This window comes from Pteropus alecto, unplaced genomic scaffold, assembly GCF_000325575.1.
Source record: "Pteropus alecto unplaced genomic scaffold, ASM32557v1 scaffold75, whole genome shotgun sequence".
Lineage (NCBI taxonomy): Eukaryota > Metazoa > Chordata > Mammalia > Chiroptera > Pteropodidae > Pteropus > Pteropus alecto.
This window is the reverse complement of record NW_006440638.1, coordinates 9334026-9355581: the sequence shown is the minus strand read 5'-3', so window position 1 is coordinate 9355581 and position 21556 is coordinate 9334026. Positions and strand designations below refer to the sequence as shown.

Below are 21556 nucleotides of genomic sequence, written 5' to 3'. Positions count from 1 at the left end.
TCCTAGTTAAAGATAATGTGACGAATGTCATAATTAAAAAAAAAAAAACAGGAGGAAATAATTCTTTATCCTTTTAAAATTTTCCTTACAAAATGCATCATTTTAACCTACTGCATTTCAATATACTTATCCATAAATGTAAATTTGTTTTGATAAGATGAAGAGCCTTTTAATCCAAATTGCACAGTGATGCTTCCACACTGATCTGTTATAACTTAGTAATCAGAGTTAACAGACTGCCTAATTAACCAAGTCATCATTTGCCAAGATCCAAATATGGGATGAATTGTGGGCCAAGGAGAAAATATGATGGACATGAAAATTATTAATTCAGGGAAGCATTAAAAGCATGTGGAGTTAAAGTTCTTAGCTAAATCTCACCATTTTTATTAGCCTTGGTTTTTATAAGTAACATGTAAAAATAAAAGATATGTTATTCCTTGAAGAGTGTATGAAAAAACATTTTAAAACCAACTAGTTATTGATATAATTAAATTACTTTTTAAAGCCTTTGACAACCTCTGAGTTAAAAATCATAGATGCCCCCTGATAATGGTGACATCCACTGAGTGCTTACTAGGTATCAGCATCGTATTCACTGTTTCATATGATCAAGGTATTTATTCTCCACATGACCCCTAACCCTCTGGAAGGTGGTATTTTTATCTTCAGGTAGCAGATGAGAAAACCAAGGTTCAGAATATTTTTTTGCTTACAAGTATGTATGAATAAACAAATAATATCCAGCCCTTTCAAAATTCTTAGAGAAGTGTTATTAAGAATTCTACCATTCACTTCACCAAACTCTACCCATGGAAGCTTTATCCATTCATTTACTATGTACTTAGGAGATAGAAGACTAAGGTAACATGAAAGGTGCCATGTGGCTAACCTGTACAAAACTCTTTTATCATCACCTTACTATTTCTATCACTAACATCACTGACATATCCTAAAAGACACATATATTTTAACTGAGCTAAGATATTTTATGAGCCAATTTTCCTAAAAAATTCAAATCCAATTCCAAATACAGAGTTTAATCCAAGAAGAGATAGTAAGTCCACCAACCTGACCATTTTCCACATGATTATTTGGCAACTCCTATTCATCCTCTGGGGCCCTAGCCAGGTCATTGCTTCTGTGAGGCCCTCCAATTCCCCTCCTCTCAACCACACACACACACAATCTTTCAATATTCTTGTAGCTTCTCTATCACCATATTACAATTGATCTTTCTATCTACCTTGCAGATATTAAGTATGTTGACACCAAAGACCTTGCTTTAGCATCTAGAACAGTGACAAACGGTAGATGGATGGTTGGACAACAGGATAGACAGGGGGAGTGCAACAATGAATGAACTCCCGGCTCCTTGAGGACAGAGTCGTGGGTAGTATTCCTGAGGCACAGCCCACCTCCTAGATAGTGAATGTTACTGGAGATGTCTAAGTATTAGGCAGACACCTTCAAGGGGAAAATCTCAGAGGCTACACAATTGTGGGTTGCTGAGCTATGTGATATTTAAAGGTTCCTTCCAACCCTGTAATCCTGCATATTTACTGTGTATCAACTATGGTGCCTTACACATACACAATCTACCTTCCTAGAATTCTGACCCCTTCTTCTGAAACCAGCCCTTTTTTACCACCTCACCATTGTGTTGTGTAGGTTGAACACTACCATCCTTAAACACCATCCATGACTCTTATGACCCATCCCAAGCCACGCACACCTTTGCACTTCCCCCCTCCCAGTTTAGCTCCAGCCCCAGAGAGTCTTTCACTGATAGGTACATTGCACATCCCGAACTAATCACAACCAGAAAGATCCAAATTCTATGACAGCTGCTAGAACTCATAGGAAAAGATTCCTTTCTGCTGAAGTTGTGATGCAAACAGATTCATGAATGGTTATCATGCCACAGCCTGGTAAATGCCTGCGTGAATGAATCCAGCACAGAGCACAGCACAGCCAAGAGACTGAAAGCACGACTTGATAGCATGGTATGAAGCCCTCGCTCCAAATGTCCCTGAAGTTTGTTCTACCATTCAACTTTTCAGAATCACCAGGTAATCACAGTTGACCCTTGAATAACATGGGTCGAACCATACATACACTTTTCCCCCCAATAAATAAATACCTGTACTGTTTTTGATCCACAGCTCAGAGTCCATGGATGCAGAGGGCCAACTGTATGCATTGTTCTACACCATTTTTTATAGGGGCCTGAGCATCCACAGATTTTGGTATCCATGTAGCGTCCTGGAACCAATTCCCCACAGACACGGACAAATGACTTAAGTTTCTGGGGAGTCAAAACTTATACGTAAACTTTCAACTGCATGATGGGTCAGCAGCTCTAACCCCCATACTGTTCAAGGGTCAATGGTAATTCCTCTTTCTGTCTAAGCTGGTCAAAAGTAACCAGAGACTGAACAAATAAGTGGGCTCAGTATTTTAATGCACGGACACATTAAAAATGGTCTGCTATCTGTGTTAACAAGGAGATATTGATACTTGAAACCCTGTTAGTAAAAATTGTTTATTTGTGGTCTCTTACAAATTGCTTTTATATAGTTTTCAAGTATACATTTTACTATATATGCTTTTACAAACCTAATTTCATTTTTGAAGGTCAAAGTCCTTGGCATATAGCTTATGAATTTGTAATTCTACTAACTAAGTATCCAAAGGCCTTTTAATTTTGTTAACCAGTGCTACCTCTAAGTACCCCACATCTTCACCCTGGTAAATGAAAAGACTTCCAAGTAAACTTATCGCAAGAACTAAAGAGACATTATGAGCCTGCTAGCTGGGAAAATGCCCTAGGTACAGAACCACTGCTTTGGGAAGGAGACCTTCTCACTTGCTACACTTTTTTCACACAGGTGATTGAGTGGAACAAATCAGTTGTTCGGTGGTCAAAGGCTAATATGAAATAAAATGAGGGCTACCGAAATGAGGTTAATTAGAATAATGTACCAGAGAAAAATGACTCAAAGATCTACAGAAAATGTCTTAACAGGCATGTCCAACTAAAGATAGAAGAATGCCAATTAAATGGCTATCCTTGTTCCTAATCATATTGGGACATACTTTATTTTCCCATAGCTCTTGTACTAGCAAAAAAGAATCAAAGCATTTGAAAAAGTCTAATAAGATCAAACAGGGCCTGCTAGATGGCATTAAAGTATAAAGACTCAACATGCAACATACAAGCAGTCCCAGAGTAAAAATGTATGCTAAGCAGAACAATATTTACAAATCAACACCCTAGGAAAATGTTTTCATGGTGAAGACCGTAGGGCATAGTGGTTAGGAGCCATGGCACCAAGGGAAGGGTGTCTGAGTTCAAATCCCAGCTCTACTTCTAATAAGCAGAGAAGTCCGAATGAGTTATTTAACCTCGCTATGCCTCAGTTTCCTCATCTGTAAAGTGGATTTTTAGAATTGTACCTCTCTCATAGAGTTTTTGTGAGTTAATACATATCAAGTGGATTTGTGTCATGGTTAATAAATGATTTGGGACGGATATGGACAAAGGCAAGCCACAGCCTCTCTTGATGAGAACACTTAGGGTAAAAGGTTTATTGATGGTCTATAAGAGCTGACATTGAGAAATTCAACCCCTAGCATATCTTAACCAGACTGGCCTTGGCACTGAGAGACTGCTACCCCAAACTGGACACAGACAATGCAGCAATATTTCAAACCCATAGAGAAAAACCTCGGAGAGAGCTCCTAATCTTCACCCTGATCCTCAAGCAGCAGCGTATTGAGAAGAGGGTGGCATGAGGGCTGCTCCAGGCTGCCAAGCCCCCTGTGTAAGATCCGCAGTAAAGTCTTACAGTGTGTGGATCTGCTTCCTCTTCCGTGATTATTGTTTTGGTTTCTGAAATGGTAGTTGGAAATGGGTGTTCCATGTTTTTAAAGATGTAAAACAAGCAGGTTTTTGGCCATTCTGAAGGCTGCAATGAGTCTAATAAAAGTTTTTTCATGAATTGTTTGTATCACTTGACTGAAATTTACTACTTTTAGCTTTTTCTTTACTAAAAAGTCTATTAGGAACCAAATGTGGTATCTTAAATTATATCTTAATCATATTCTTTTATTTATATAAGTCAAGAGAGTATAAATTGTAAGTTAATAAAATCAATGGCTCTTTTTTGTTTCTTAGATAAGTCTAGTTATTTCATTAATCATGAAAATAAGAATATTTACTTGATGTAGCTCATCTTTTACCACCAAAAAGTTATGAGATTTAAAGACAAAGTTCCTCTGTGCTTCAACTTTCACATAAATGCACAATGAACAACACATGTTGAGCACATGCATACTGAAACAACATGGCAATAATAATAGACCATCTTCCTTAGGCAGGTAAAAGAAATCAGAGCTAACAATGAAAGATATTTATATCTAACTCCTTTCAACCTATATAGACTTAAGTTGTCTTTCAACAACAACAAAAAAAGTATGTGAATCATCATTACACAATTTTTTTAAATATCAGAATTTATAAGAAATTTAAGACGTGGTCTATAGTGAAACAGAAGGTCAAACCAGCTCTGATTAATTTAAGGACAAAACATATCCCAGCCAGGTGGCTTAAGGACAGTACAACACTCTAAATTCTGAATTTCTAAGATTTTGTGGATGTTGGTCAGGCTCCAAACATTGAGCTATCCCAGCATTGGAGGTTTAGCACATATTTTCTGAAATAAGTCATAAACAGCCAACAGGTCAACAACAAATATAAAAGAGATCATCCCTACTTGCTCATTTTGTATTTTTTTTTTAGATTTAAAGTGAATTCAGTACATGAAACATAAGCAAATACAATAGAGAATCAAAGCTCTTCACCATGTTTACCACTTTAAAATGAAGATTGCAAGAAAGTGCAATATAAGTTTTGTCAGTATAACTGCAAATACCTTTTGCTGGTCTTTTTGAATAAACAGCACAGTTATTGTTCCAGACCCTGTGCACAGCACTGTACACAGCACTGTACACATATCATCTCATTTAATCCTTAAAATAACACTATGGGCTATTACCCAGGTAATGCTATTACCCCTGACTCAGATAAATAAACTGAGGCCCAGAAAAAGAAAGTCATTTGCCCAAGGATAAAGAGCCAGTGCTGAGATTTGAGCTTGGAATCCAAAGTCATTAATTACCCTGTACCACCCACAATACGTGTTGACCCAAATGGTAAATGACTCTATCTTCATGGGAAAGATGATGTATAACCCTCTCTGGATGAGCCATATGGGGTGTCAAACACATGTGCAATGTATAGTGGAAACTTCTCAGAGAAAACCCTATTTCTATAAGGTGAAGTGTACAGTTTTATTTCTTCTCTTACTCTCTCACCCAGATGCAGTTCTCTTAGGTACCATGAAAATACAGAAATTCACAGGAAAATGGCCAAATGTATTCTGTCTGTGATCATGCCTACTGTACTCTAGGCATTGCCAGCCAGAAAAAAAGCCATGCTGGATCAGACAGACCTATCCCCTGCTTATTACCTGGTAAATAGGAATATTCAGTGAGCGACAGAAGCTGCAATAAATGCAACAAAGAGGAGGCTTGGATAGCTCTAATAATGAGAAGGGGGAGGAGGTAAATCTCCCTTAATGTGGGTAAGTCAGGGAAGGCCTCTCTAACTAAGCATTAAGGGGTGAGAAAGAGTGAGCCCTGTGAAATAACAGAAATTGTTCCAGGCAGAGAATACCATGGTCCAAAGGTAAGAAAGATTTTAAGCTATTTGAACATGGACACGGTATCTAAATAAAAATATTTGAAACTATGTAGCGAAAGTTTCCAAAAGTCTTTTGAACAGGCAAGATCTTCAAGTAGCTACCTCCACAGAGTCAACTACCTAATGAAAACAAAGCTTATGTTAAACATTCTTTTCTAAAATTCATCTATTTTAAAAAAATTTTTAATTGTGGTAAAATACACATAACATAAAATGTATCACTTTAAATATTTTTAAGTGTACCACTGAGCACTGTTAAATAACATTTACATCGTTCTGCAACCAATCTCCAGAACTCTTTTCATTTTGTTACACTTAAGCAGACTCTTGATGGGTACCAATAAAGTCTGGGGGTCAATCCCCGCAAGCCCATCAACTCTGTAATATAGGGTCACAGTTAATGAAATCACTGCAGGCTCCTATAAATAGATGGTATAACTTGACCCATCTTCACCTGACAGTGCTCAAAAACTCAACAGATGGCCATAGTCACGTGGTTGCTACCACTTCTCAATCTTTGGGACACATCGCCAACTGGGCCACCCATGGGCGCTGCTGACAATCTCTGCCGCAGTCATACAGCAGCTTCTGTGTGCAGATGACACTGTTCTTTCAGGGCCATTCCCAAGATCTGTGGGGGACCAGGGCTTACTGTGCCGACTCAGCACAGAGGCAGGAACTGGGATGAGGTGGGGAGATCAACATCATGTAGCATCAGCCTGCACGAGTGAAACCCTACAGAGTTTCAGATTATCATCAGCAATTCTGACTTGAAAGTAGTTAGTGAATTCTGCTTGCTAGGCAGGCCCATTGTCTGAGTAAGTAAAAAAAAAAACAGAAATAAAAAAAGAACTGCACGTCTCTTGGGAGAAATTGTCAAAATGGGACCCAGAGATCTAAGTCCTGTTAGCATGCTGTCTGGTGATATACATAGTTGCGATGTCCCTAAGGATGGGCATCAAAGCCGCCTCCTAAGGCTCTACTTAAATACAAGGGAAGTTGGGGCGAGAAGTAACAGACTGTGAAATATACATCATCTACCAGTAAAAAACAACCAATGAAACAGCCACAGGATGGTAAAAACTCCTTGAGAACAGGGATTTCTACCACATTACCTGCAGTGTGTAGCACAATGCTGGCATTTACTACCTACCAGGATCTGTGCTAAGCTCTTTACAAGCATCATTTCACTAACTCTTTTCAGGGAGCTAACTACTATTTTTATCCCCGTTTCCCAGATAAGGAGGCCGTGGCCCAGAAAGGTTAAGTAACTTGCCCAGGGTCACTCAGCCAGTAAGTACAAAAGGTGGAATTTGAATCTAAGCTGATTTAACTTCAAAGTAATTACTCTTAACCATACTGTTAACCATATATGGATATAGCAGGCATTCAATAAATGTTTGTGAATGCATCAACTACTATGTTTCCTGAGCATCCACCACAGTCTGGTACAGACAGAGAACCTGATTTGAAGCATAGGGCAGTCTCATTCTACTCATTCTATGAGATGAAAATTTTCACAAGAATAATGTATGAGCCAATCTGAAATACAGAAACTGGACAGGTGCGAGTCACTTTCCCCCTTCTTCCAAGCTGAGCTTTTGGCAGAGATAGAGGGAGCAGCAAACCACAGAGATACAGAGTGGAGAGCACTGCCCAGTCTTTGAGGACAGTGCAAAAGCCACCAGCAAATACCCATGCACATACTTGGAAGAACAGAATTGGATGTGAGCTTGCATGTCGCTAGGACCTCATGCTGGTACTCAAGCTTTAACAAAAGCATATATCCAGAGGAAAGAAAATCCAATAAAAGACTATATTACTACCTATATTACTAGAAAATTCATGATTCGGATTCTGATTACTCTTCTATTCGCCAAGCTGTTTAAGTATGACTCTTTCTTCATTATCACTACTAGTCCAGAAGCATATTTGCTGAGCCTGTCTCTATGTTTTGACACGCAAGACTTGTGAAATTCAAACATACTTGTAGACATCGAAAGCATTATTATTTATTAAGGCCTATATTAAAGGTGAAAGATCTTAAAACACTCTCAGATTCTGATGATTAAAGGAAATTTAATCATTCTTCATTGGCATTTGATCTTTAGCCTGCCAAAATCTACCCGTTGATCCCTTCTCATCCATATTTGATGCTAAAAAGACATTTCAACAGCTTGTCCATCAACTCTTAAACAGAAGGAATGTACAGACAAACCACATTACTCAGAAAATAAAAGAGCCTTCCCCCACACTCATTTAGCTCACGAAAGTCCAATGTGTAAAGAAGCATACTCCACTAGGTGAGCCAGAATGACTGTGCAGAGCCATTCATTACATTTGTAAAGAGTTTCAAAAATCTCAAAGTGCTTTCACATACAGTATAACTTGTTTCATTCTTATGACTATACCCTGCACTGTACTAAGGGTAGATACCTTTTATTCCAATTTCATCTTGATAAATGGTTTGCTCAAGCTCAGAGGGACTGATACCCAGCGAGGTATCCTGTTTACAGGTCATATGTCCTCCTTCAATGCATTAGATCAAGGGTTAGCAAATTACACCTTTCAGGCCAAATATGGCCCACTGCCTGTTTTTGTAAATAAAGTTTTATTGGAACAGTCGTGCCCATTTGTTTACGTAGTGTCTATGTCTACTTTTTTGCTACATCCACAGAGCTGACTAGTTGCATACAAAGACTGTATGGCCCATAAGGTTGAAAATATTTATATCTGGCCTTTTATAGACAAAATCTGCCAACTCTGCATTAATTAGATCAGCTTTCCACAAATATGATCCAAGTTATGGATCCTACTCTTGAAAGCCATAAAGCTGTCACGGAGCACAAGAGACCTTCTTCTGCTAGCTTTGGAATTCATGCTTGATAACGGAACATTCCTTTATCTTCCCAGTGATTACTGTATCCACTGCTATGTAACCTGCAAAGGTGGATGGCAATTTTAAGTAGTAAACAATGTTAGTGTTTTTTTGCCTCTTACCTTTTAATGTGCCTCACAGCCATAAAAAGCCTGGGGGTTACTGGTTGGGGGCATGCATAATGCCACAGGACTGCAACACACAGAGGGACACTGAAAGCAAAAAGAAGAGGATAAGTGAAGGGGCAAACTGTGTTGCTTCACAATTTGTATACATCTCTCTCTCTCTCTCTCTCTCTCTCTCTCTATATATATATATATATATACACACACACACACATATGAAATAATACATATGTAATATGTGCAATACATGTAATAAATATGTGTAATATGTATATATAATAGGTGTATATAAGCATCTATTTTGTCCTTTTCTTTCTAGAATCAGTATTTCACTAGCTCATAACCTGAGTTCAGAATTAAGAATTATAGAATGATAACGGGATACAAAATGTCAGATAGCCAAGTAAAACTGCACTCTTGATGGCACTATCATTCACTTAGAAAGTGTGGCTCCTTTAACTTCCATTATTTCTTATTTTTTTAAGATAAATTCTCATAATTACAATGTTATCTCATCCTGAGAAATAAGAGCAAGACGATCCATAAATCAAAATGATGATTTTGCTTTGGGTTTTGGTCATTTAGTCTCATTTAGCAGAAGTGAGGGGAGGAAATACATACATATGCACACAGGTGGGAATGCACACTCACATGCACAAAATCATACTTGCCACAGTTTACATTTCTTTTACCAGGTAGATTTAAAATACAGAAGGAAGTAGTGACACAGCCTTCTCATGCAAACAGGCAGCCTGTGCATGTGTTCATGTGCTGAGGCTGAGAGCTTTCGTGTCTTAGTTGAGTTATTAGAATATTTACCAAATCCAATTCCAAGTAAGCTGAAGTTGCTGACACTAAGGCAACTCATCCTCAAGTAGTTTCAGGACGTTTTTGTGATTAGCAGCCAGTAGCAAGGGTTTTGCATGTCAGGCCTTTTCTGCATAGATCCTTAAATGATAATGCCACCTATACAGCCCTCGAGATGACGGAAGGGACTCTGTAATATGGGGAAATGGAACTACAGAATGAGTAGAAAGCATGAGCTCTTCGGGGTGTGTGTGTGGGGGGAGGGTAGGAGGTTGTCCTCTTTCAACAGTAAATGCAGACAAAACTCCATGAATGTAACTATGTTCTAATCAGACAGAGAAGTTGAAACCGAAAAAGAGATGTATGAAGTTTTATGATTTGAATAGTCATGTACCTCCGGAAACTATGTGGGTTGTCTGTCTACCAGAGCTCAGAAGAGGGTTAAGAGGTGGTTCTCCCAGTGGGTGCCTCTTCTTGATAAGAGATGAACTCAGGCCAGATTGGTCCACAGTATGTTTTCTAGGTATTGGTTATCTGTGTGAGTGTAAACTGTGTTTGCCAAATATATTACAACTTAAGAATCTTTATTCTTACAAGTGTAACATGCTGTTAGCATTATTCCTCTTCAACACAGCAGCTTAAGGGTATGATAAGAATGTATCAAAAATATTTTTAAAGATAATTTCAGTTGGCAAAGGATGTACTTGATCGAACTTAATTGGTGAACTCATTAATGAGCAACTGCCACCACAAGAAAGAGGACCATTGTCATCAACTTATCAGAGCAATGAGATAACAAAGTTAATTATAGTGCTTTCAATGGATTTACACTTGCTTCCCTTTAGAGTTTACAGTTTCCAAACATTTGTTCTGACACTCTAGGTTTTTGTTTCTCTCAACGAAAAAACTATCAGCTGTGGGCTCCTCAAGGAAAACTCGGTAGATCATAGCCCTAACATCAGCGCAAAGCAATTGGAAAACTTTTCCACCCTTTATTATCTACTTGTAAAATGTTATAAGCCTGTAAACTAGTAAATTTATGAGCCACATTAATAATTTACTTACACTTGATCGCAGGTTTCACAAACATGGTTTCCAGGGATGTAGAGCATAATTTGTAGGTCTGGCTTCTCTCCTAAGGGGGCACTAACTAATTTGACACAGTAACATGACATTGATGGTGGGGCACACTAATGACCATATTCCAAGATGTGGCTGTCAGCCTGTCGTTCTAGTGAGAAGCCAACTTGCTTTCACTGCTGCTCAGTACACGATGCTCAACTAATTATTCAGACAGCAACATGAATGAGAACACTCGTGTTTATTTTCAACATACTAACCAGTGCTTAGCTTCCTGTTTGTCTGATACGGTCACTGATTAAAATGCGTTTCATGAATAGTAAGTCTGAATGCTACTCTAACAAAAAAGCACTGGAGAAAAATAAGCAACAGCTTTTGGAAAACCATCCTCATCAACTTGCTTTATGCCTCAAATATTGTAAAGGACAAAGTAACAGGTAGTACGAAATGCCGTGAGTACTAAGAAAAGTGAAAGGAATATTTTTAATCCATATATCCATGGACAATCTTGACTTCTCAGCAAGGCAACTGGATCACAATGTGGTCAAGAGCAATTTCCATCTCAAATAAACTTTACTAACTTTATGATGTTAAATAAAGATTTTTTTGTTAGTTTTTCCATGGAATGACCAAAAGCTTTGTTTGCTTTAATGTGCTTTTTTTTCAAACTTAGAGAAGTTTGATCTTTGATAAAACTATCTCAAATATGATCTTCACAAACATCACTAGATGCAATTGTGGGTTTTTTTTTCCAAATCTATTGTAAAACTGTACTACCACGGGTTTTTAAAAAGTGTTCTTTAATATCCTCTTATACATCTTGTTTCTACTCTACTAAATCTTGCAATCAAGTTCCTTCTACTTTAAATTACATTTCTATTTTGGTATGATAAATTTTGTCCTTCATTTTATGTAATTATAATCCTAAAATATTCATATAATGATAATGTAAAATGAATAAATTTTTTAAAAAAGGTGTGCTTAGATCTATTAGAGGTATTGGAAAAGTGAAAAAAACTCCTGATGTGATTTATTGTAAAATGTGCACTTTGAATTAAATAACAGTGGTGATAGTTTAACAAATGTTCTATTTGACATAATTAATGAATTCTACTTAATAACATGTATGAATTCTGATTTTAAAGGACAGAAAGAAATAAATATGAGTCCACATTGACCACATTGGGAATGAAAATATCATTGCAAGCACATTTCTTAAGTATGTAGTTCCACCCTACAATAGATCTGTGACTTTAGAGTGCCAAAATATGTAAATGGCATACAATGTATGGTTGGCAGATTCAGATCTCAGGCTAATTTTTACAGTATATTTATACAAGTATACAGATTAATTGTCCCAACCCAGCATTACTGTCTCCAAATGCTGCTATTCCCATTGGTATCTGTTATAGACCATATTATTGACATCTCTGTGCAATTTATGTATGGTAAGCATTTGTCCTCCATAATAATATAAAAAGATAGTCAACCTGTGGGAGACTGGCTCATCGAATCCACTTCTTTTTCCTGGGCACACAGCTGGGACGTATTTCCCAGCCTCCCTTGCAGTTAACTGGGGCCTTATGACTGAGTTCTGGCTAAATAGATGGAAGTGGGTATGTTACTTTCATTCTGACCCTGAACCCTCCTGAACCATTCCTAATGCCCCTCTCTTCCCCTGATTGTGGGCCACAGGTCCAGTGAATAACTCTTAGTTTTTGTAGACAGTGGAGTCACTGGATGGAACAAGCCAAGGTCCCCAAAACACCACATGGAGCAGAGCCACGATCCCTTGTTCCCCCACCAGCCAGCACTAGACTGTAGGGTGCTTAAGAAATAAACTTGCACTGAGGTAAGCCTCTGAGACTCAGGAATGTTTGTTACAATTGCCAGTTATCTCTTACCCAATACCCAGACCTTTCAAAATCCCTGGCTCCAAAGTTACACTTGAAACTCCGGGCCATCATACATAAGCAGAAATACTGTAAATTTGGGGAAATCCTTGAACATTTTATAGTTGTGATTATTTTTGCTCCTCTGATTAAGCTAAGCGTAAAAAAGAGAAAGGGAATCGACAGCTAACGTATCCCCGAAATGTGTGAGCTGTATCTTTTCTTATTTAATCACCATATAGCTCTGTGAAGAGGTCTGATTCCCATTTTATGGATGAGAATACTGAGCCTCTCATAAGTGAAATATAAGCAAATGCCATGAAATGTATATCCAGGTGACATTTTCCTAGTTGAATCCCCTTGACTTTTAATATCCAAATTTTATAGAAAACGCTTATTTCTAAATCAAACATTCTTGGCTTATAAAAGAAACATTTCTATTACACTATCCAAAATTTAATACATTTTTACTAAAATGTGAGGGGAAAGTGTCAAGTTACAATATAATTGGTAGCATGTCAGAAACTTCTGCAGAGGTTTTGAAAAGCCAGCAATAAAGGCAATGTATCTCAGATGTTCTTGGTAATTAAAAAAAAGCCACATTTCACAAAAAACGTATGTTAAAACTATATTATTTGTTGAGTAACTAATGTTTTTAGATATTTACATTCCGAGTGTGACGGTTGTTGACTACATATAAGGCATTTTACTACACTTTAGAATAATGGTTGACAAACTTTTTCTGAAAAGGGCAAGTGATATTTTAGACTTTGCAGCCATAAATTCTCTATTACAACTCCTCAACTTTGCCACTGTAGTAGGGAAAAAATCATAGGCGATAAGTAAACAAATGGGTATTGTGTTCTGATAAAACTTTATTTACAAAAACAGGTGGTGGGCCAGATTTGGCCGGAGGGCCATACTTTGCCAATTTCTGTTTTAAGAAATTGATTGGAGGTTTTGTATATTGACATATAACACATAATTTCTCCTACGTAAAATAATGGGATATAGGATCTGGTTAGCATTTTTACCTAGGATATCTGAGTGCCAGAAATGGATTATTGATGTTCTGGGAGAGTAGCCTTAATATGCCATCGTGCAAGAGCTAGACAGCTGTCAGCACTCAGCTTCCGTCTGAGGTCTCACTCCACTGCCCTGTTTGTCCCCCTATGTCATGCCACCTTTCAAAGGCCTCATGTGTCCATATAAAGCACTTAAAGACATCCCATTCCATGTTGAACAAGAATCTAAATATTGTAACAACAAAAAAAAAAAGCTGATGGTTTTTCTTAGCCAACACAGTGAAGTCCCTGAGTTAAAGTAATACAGGTAACAGTTACCTTACATTACAATGACTGTATATTAAGACTTTCTTTTTAAAAAAAAAAGAAAGAAAGCAAAATAAATAATATATAGATTTAAAATGTCACTGAGTGCTAGGAAGAAGAAATGACCACCTCTGAAAGTTTCTAAATCAAACATGAAGTCTCCTTATTTAAGAACCAAACAGCTTTCTTGGACTTAGAGGATATTCTCTGTTAACCAAATTCAGAGTAGGGGCTAAGAGTCCAATGATGGAATATGCCAGAAATAATGTAGCAAATATATTATACCATTCTTCTCTCAAGAATGTAAAGTTGTTGTAACAAGGTTTAGTTCACTTTTTTTTTTTTTTGGATGGCAAAATTCAGAGACATACACACAGAGAGATGCTTTTGAAAATAATCTCAGTTCCCCATTAATGTTTTATTACAATAGTTAAGAGTATAAGATGGTTTGAGACATAAAATGGATAAATTTTATGAATCTGTTTGACCTAAAACGTCAATCAAAAAAGAACAAAAGGAAGAAAATAATAGTCCAGTCTGAAAAGAAATATTTTATAATCATTAAAAATGATACTGGAAATGGGGAAATATGTTTTATAATATGACATAAAATAAGCAAGACTAAAAAAACTACCTACAATAGATCCACAAATGTATAAAACTATGTGTCAATAAGGAAAAGAAAAATAAAATGAGATTATCCTTGAAGCAATTAAATGGTCCACCTTTCTTTTTAAAAGTCCTCTTAATAAGATTCAATACATAAATTTTTATACTTCAAGCATTTAAAAATATAATAATTTTGTTTATACTTTGAGCCTTTAAAAAATTAAATAATTTAAAGAAGTTGATTGCTTGCTGATTATAGCTGTAAATAAATTGTTTGATGCAAAAATATACTTTCTCCTCTCCTTTTTCCATGATGGCACAATAATTTGTGATCCTCATTCATCATTGTTTTCTCTGTGTCCATCTCTCTCTCTCTCTCTCTCTCTCTCTCTCTCTCTCTCACACACACACACACACACACACACACACACACTTGCTTGGATACTTTTGGTGGCTCCTCAGCACTCTGAGGACAAAGATCAAAACTTTCCTTGGCCCTTACATGGCCTTCATGTTCTGGCTGCTGCAGATCTCTTCAGCTTTCAGCTCAACTACACATCTCCACTGGCCCCACCAAGCTTCTCACTGAGATTCTGTACCAAACTGGAAGAACTGCAAGAAGGGAGACTGATGAAGATACGAAGATTTCAGCTCTTTCCTGAGAACTATTATGGTCAACATGACAGTTGAGGAAGAAACATATCTTTCTTTTTTTTAAAAAAAATAGGGCATCATAAAGTAAACACTTTATTATATATTTTCTTCCACTTAATGTATCATGAAAAATTTCCCACATTGTCTTCTGGATAAAAATAAACTGAGATTAGTACACACATACACAAAATAAAGTCTTAAAAGCAACTTCAGTTTTCTCCTTAAGACATAATAATTAACCCACAGGTCCTCTGCAAGCCCGTAATAATGGCAAGTGGGGAGATTTAGATAGTCCTCACCAGCAGTGAATGCTTTTCTCTAAACTTGTCTGATCCAGCAGCAGAAGAGAAAAATAGGGTCAACTGCAGAACACAAACAGGTCTCACCATATGAAAGACAATCTGTGTGTAGTCAGACTAATTCACCACTCAGGGTAGAATATTTCATTTTATGGTAGAAGGAATGCAAGCTACGGCTAGCTCATCAACAAATCGCCCTGTACAATCCCAGAGAAAGATGGGCTCTTAGTTGGGATTTAAATGAAAGACATCTCCTTCTGACATGTAAAAATTAAGGGCCTCTGAGGGATATCACTCTTCTTGATCTCTGAGAGAACTAAGGTATTTATTGATGAGCAAGCTACTAAAACAGGAGATAATATGCTTCATTTTGATCAAACCTCAGTGGCTGAAAGCAAAGTAACATATTTCTTGAGGACTACCACATGATAACTAATTCCATTTCATTTTCTTCTTCCTGGGCCCACAGGGATTACACTGACCATTTTCCCTGGCATTTAGGTTGGGACTATGTGGCTGTTTTCTAAACAATGAGATGTGAGCGGAAACAGGTACACTACTTCGAAGCTACACACACACACACACACACACACACAAAACGATGCTCCCTATTGCTGACTAATATAGTTTACACCTTATTATAGTCTTCATTAGGATCTACCTTGAATAAGTACTTATTGTTGGCTTGGTCTCCACTTCTCTCATCTTGATCCCATGGGACCATGTCTTAATGTTTTGTTTATCTCCTTTTTAGAAAAGACCCATCACGATGCCTTTCGCTAATCAGTTAAACAGAGTGACAGATAGTTAATCACTAAGAGAAGAAGCATACACTTCACAGTTACTTTTCAGCAGTTACCTCAAGCCAGACACTGTGTTTGAAGCTGAGCACAGCTTGGGATTGAGACAAACGAGGCCTCTGTCTTCATGAGGACTGCAGTCTACCAAGAAACACCAACACAAACACCTGGGAATGATTAACAACAGATATGACCCAACCACGAGAGGTCAGGATTCATGGAATAAATGATCGGTAAGCCTAAGACATTAAAGGTGAGCAAGACTGAGCCAGGTTAGACAGGCTGGGTAGAGGTGAGGAGAACAATCCTAGGGATCCTCCAATGGCAGAGTCTCCAGTGCCACTCTTGGTCAAAAAGATATGAGAAAGCACAAATACCGGACCCAAAAATAATCAGTCTTCTGCCTTCTACAATGACTTTTAAAATATAACTTGGGAGCATCGGGACTTCCAAACCCCAAACAAGGCCAAATACGTTGAGAAATAGAGAAATAAAAGAATGCTATTACCCTCTGCTAAGTGTCTCAATGGTGTAACTTAACACAAAACACTTGTTTTTCTACCACTGCCAGGGAGAAAGGAGTGGGTTATTCACACTAAGAATTGTTTTTCTAAATCATCTGAGAAAACAGTAGCAAGTGAAACAAGGCAGTCTCAGTTCACAAACCACAGCACTATTCCTTTTTAAAAGTCCATCCACCTCCTCCTTTATAAACATAATTAACCGTCAAAAAAAAAAAAAAGTGGATTTTGTTTATTCTTTAACTCAATAAACCCATGAGGAAATAGCACTAAAATAGGGTCAAGAAACCAGGTTCCCATCAGCACTGGATCACCACTTAGCTGTAGCCTTTTGCTGAGTCCCCTAATCTGTAGAATGAGAACAGTGAGTTGAGAGAACTGGAAAGTCCTTTCTGGCACTAATACCTCATAAAGGGGTTCTCAAACTCGCATACTCATCAGAATCACCAGGAAAGCTTGTTAAAACAGGATTGCTGGGCCCTAACCCCAGAGTTTCTGATTCACTAAGGCTTTGATAAGGGCAGAAAATTTACATTTTCTATCTAAGTGATGCTGCTGCCGCTGAAGGTTCAGCTGACATTTGAAGACTGTGCGCCAAACTGCTCTTCCAAACTCCTGTCTGTGTGCAACCGCACACCACCCCAGTCAGAAGTGGGTCTTCTCCCAATCAGGACCATGAGCCTGTCTCGGGCATGCCTTCTTCCAGGGTTCCTTGCCCAACCTCAGAGGACCAGGGCCTTATCTTCTCTCCCAAGGAAGTCTACTCTCAGCAAAGCTCTTCAATCCATTCCCCAACAGCCACTCGTGTGGTTTATTCTGATGCCTAAATCATAAGTGGCTGCCTTTGAGTGCTTCACACTAGTCTCAGAATAAGACCCAACCCTAGGTGACATTACTTACGCAAGGCCCTGCTCACAACTCCAACCTCTCCTGCACCCACTCACCCACCCACCCCCAGTCCCCACTAACTGCTTCTAGCCACACAGGTCTTTCTGCTCCCACACCATACTCATTCCTAACTCTAAGGCTTGGTTGGCTTCCATCATTTGCTCTACCTGAAAAGTTCTTCCGCCCGCTCTTTGTAAATGAAGAGCATTCTTTTATTTTATTTTATTATTAGTTTCGAGTATAAAGTAAATTGGTTAGACATTTATATAGTTTATGAAACAATCCCCTAATTGCTCTTTCTCTCCTCTGGCTCTCCATCTAGCCATTATATTAATGCTGACTGCATTCTCTATACTATGCATCTCATTCCCATGACCATCTATCAACTACTAATTTGTACTTCTTTAACCCTTTAACCCTTTCTCCCAGCCCCCCAAACCCCCTCCCCTCTGGCTGTCAGATTGTCCTCTATATTTGTGAGTCTGTTTTAGATTAGTTTGTTTCTATTCCTTAGATTCTGCATATCAGTGAAATCATATGCTATTTATCTTTCTCTGTCTGACATTTCACTCAGTATAATCACCTCTAGGTCTATCCATGCCATTGCAAATGGTAGGATTTCATTTTTTTTTAATGGCTGAGTAATATTCCATTGTATATATGAACCATAACTTCTTTATCCAATCTTCTGCTGATGGGCATTTAGGTTGCTTCCATATCTTGGCTATTGTAAATTGTGCTGCCATGAACATGGGGGTGCATAGATCTTTATGAATTATTGTTTTGGTTTTCTTTGGATAAATATCCAGAAGTACAATTGCTGGGTCAAAAGGTATATCCGTTTTTAATTTTTTGAGACATTCCAGATTGTTTTCCAGAGTGGTTATACCAATTTGCAATCCCACCAACAGTGTATGAGGGTCCCCTTTCCTTCACATCCTTGCCAACACTTGCTCTTTGATTTATTGATGACAGCCAATCTGACAGGTGTGAGGTGTTATCTCATTGTGATTTTAATGTGCGTTTCTCTGATGATTAGTGACCTTGAGCATCTTTTCATATATCTATTGACCATCTCCATTTTTTAATAGGATTGTTTGTTTTTCTGGTGTTGAGTTGAATGAGTTCTTTGTCTATTTTGGATATTAACCCTTTATCTGATGTATCATAAGAGAATATCTTCTCCCATTTAGTAGGTTGTCTTTTCATTTTGTTGATGGTTTCCTTTGCCATGTAAAAAATCTCATTAGTTTGATATACTTCCATTTGTTTATTTTTCCTTTTGTTTCCCTTGCCCGAGGAGATATGTCTGAAAAGAAATTACTAGCAGCAATACCAGAGAGATTATGCCCATGTTTTCTTCTAGAAGTTTTATAGTTTCAGGCCTTTTATCTAAGTCTTTAATCCATTCTGAGTCTATTCTTGTATATGGTATAAGAAAGTGGTCCAGTTTTTTTTTTTTTTTTTGCATGTATCGGTCCAATTTTGCCAACACTGTTTATGAAGAGCATTCTTAACCTTTAGATCTTAAGTCAAAGCCATCTCTTCTATGATGCCTTCCCTGACTGAACTATCTATGTGACCTTCCCAAGGTATGCACTGTAGACTATTTTCTTCATGCATTTCCATTATATGTAAATACATTGCTCCTTCATTTCACTATTTACTCTCTCTGCTTCTCTCTACTTAAAGGCAAACTTCACAAGAACAGATCTATACTCACTATGTGTGCCTCCCCCTGCTATATACAGAGCAAGGACTGTCATACACAGTAGGCACTCAATTACCTGGATGCATGAATGACTAAATTAAATAATCCTATGCTAGTCTTCAATTAAAAAAAAAAATCTTAAGAAAAGGAAAACCCAATAACCATAAGCTACAATACCACAAGTTACAGAGCCCTAAATGATTTGCAATGATTATCATTTAGGGCTTTGCAATGACATGCAACAAGAGGAAAGTTATAGGAATGAAGCGACTATGCCAGGATTTCAGGCATCAGAAACTGAAGTGAAGTCAATGGCTAGTGGAGATCCCCCTCGTACATCTCAAATCACCTCCAAAAGGCTCACCCAATCCTCTACAAGCCATTTCATAGAGTTTATGTAAGGTTCTACGCATAACCCTCGATGTCTTAAACTTCTTTCTGGTGCCACTGTGCTCCTGCTGCCAGGTGCAAGGGGAAAGTAGGTACTAGAGTTCTTTGCAAGCTAAGCTCCTCTAACCCTGGACGACTCAGAAAAACCACTTGCAAGTAGTATATGTTAACCACAGTTTGTAATTTTGTCACAGGTGTTTGAATAAAAAGGGGACAAAGCCTTTTAAGATAGCCTGCCTCTATTATGTCATTGTGTATATTCCATACCACAACTAAAAGCTAACAAAATCCTTTTTTTCTATGCCATGGCAACCAGGAGAGGGAATGCTGCATAATTTTTCCAGGGGCATCCTATATGTTCACAAATGTTCACGCCTTTACAAAAAACATGTTAAGTAGAATTTTAACACACTTACCAGAGAAGCTGACACTAGTATACTGGAGAGGAAATCAAATGACATGAGTTGTACCTGGCGGTTCAACAGAATATAGGATAAATATTCTTCATAAGGCAGCCAAAGCATTGGTTAGAAGTTCAAATGAGGGAGATGAAGTTAATGAATATTCAAAATATACTATATCAAATGATTTTTCTATAATCATTTTTTAAACTCATTAAAATGAACAAAGATTTTAGCAGCCTGGTGGGATGAAATCCAGTGCCAGTTATGGTTTGGACACTAATTTCTTACTGTGTGGTCTTAGAAAAGTCACTCCCAATCTCTGAAACATATTATAAGAAGAAGGTTTAGTGGGTTCAATTATTTCAAAGGTTCCTTCCAGTCCACACGTTCTTTGAATCTATGAACATTTCCAGACTTGCATCTTAGGTGGACAGACACAAAGAAAAGGGTGCACCCACCTCTACCCTGCTCATCATAAAACAAACATGAGAGCTACCATCCTTTATCAAAAGCTAAGGTGTGGGGTGGCTATACTCTGTATCTATCCAAATAAAGTTATGTTTCCATGTACCGCGGGAGGGTGAGTTGATGTAGTAATTACCTGTTACTCTTGACAAGTAAGGTAATTAATGTAGCAAAATACCACTGCAATGTGTGTAAATTTAGACCACCATAATTAAAACACCCGTCTGTTCAACAAACTGTTCAATTAAGAAAAAATATTGACGGTGTACATTTTTTGAAATTAAAAAACGCATGGAATAAATGAATCTCCCTTGGTTGACATCCATTTCTAGAATGCTTTCTCAGCAGGCAACATCCATAATGGAGTAACTCCCACTAAACACCAAAGTATTTTTGTATGTATACTATTAATACAAGGGTCTCTTGTGGAGTATTTTATTTAGCATTCTCATTCTATAAAACATACACCAGTCAGAAAATGAACTCAAGGAGTACCTGAACCCCAAAACTACAGCAAGTAGCAAAAAACTGAAAAGTTATTACTGTGCAACTATCTAAGTAACAAGGCTGTTGTCAAGTATCAAAACCTGAAAGTACTATTATCTATTTGCTAATTCTAAAGAGCTAGAGAAACTAAAATCACTGCGGGCTGCCCTGGTATTCTTTGCATAGAGGCAACGGTATCAAAGTTGGTTTTTTCCTGTGTCTCCAGGTCATTTTTCAGAGTCAAAGCTTGACATGTTAAAACAAGAAGGCTACCTGGTCTTTTACTTGAAGTAACACTTATCTCCTTGCTAATCTGCTTTAGAGAAATCTCTAGCCTTGTCAAGAACCAAATGCCCAAAGAAAGTAAACCCCAGAACTGCCATAAGACTGCAAGAAAAAGAATTCAACAGTTACCAAATTAGGGAAAAAGCAATTACCTCTAAATCTGT

General features: G+C 37.7%; 1 protein-coding gene across 7 annotated transcripts in view; it reads right to left on the bottom strand.

The window, feature by feature from the left end:
* The window catches only part of FOXP1 (forkhead box P1), a 573767-nt gene that overhangs the window by 354375 nt on the left and 197836 nt on the right, over positions 1-21556 (bottom strand). For all 7 annotated transcript variants that reach the window (XM_015593721.2, XM_025050689.1, XM_006917474.3 and 4 more), the window contains one exon: positions 8768-8857. The gene's annotated coding sequence lies outside the window, so the exon portion shown is untranslated. The remainder of the gene's footprint in view (positions 1-8767; positions 8858-21556) is intronic.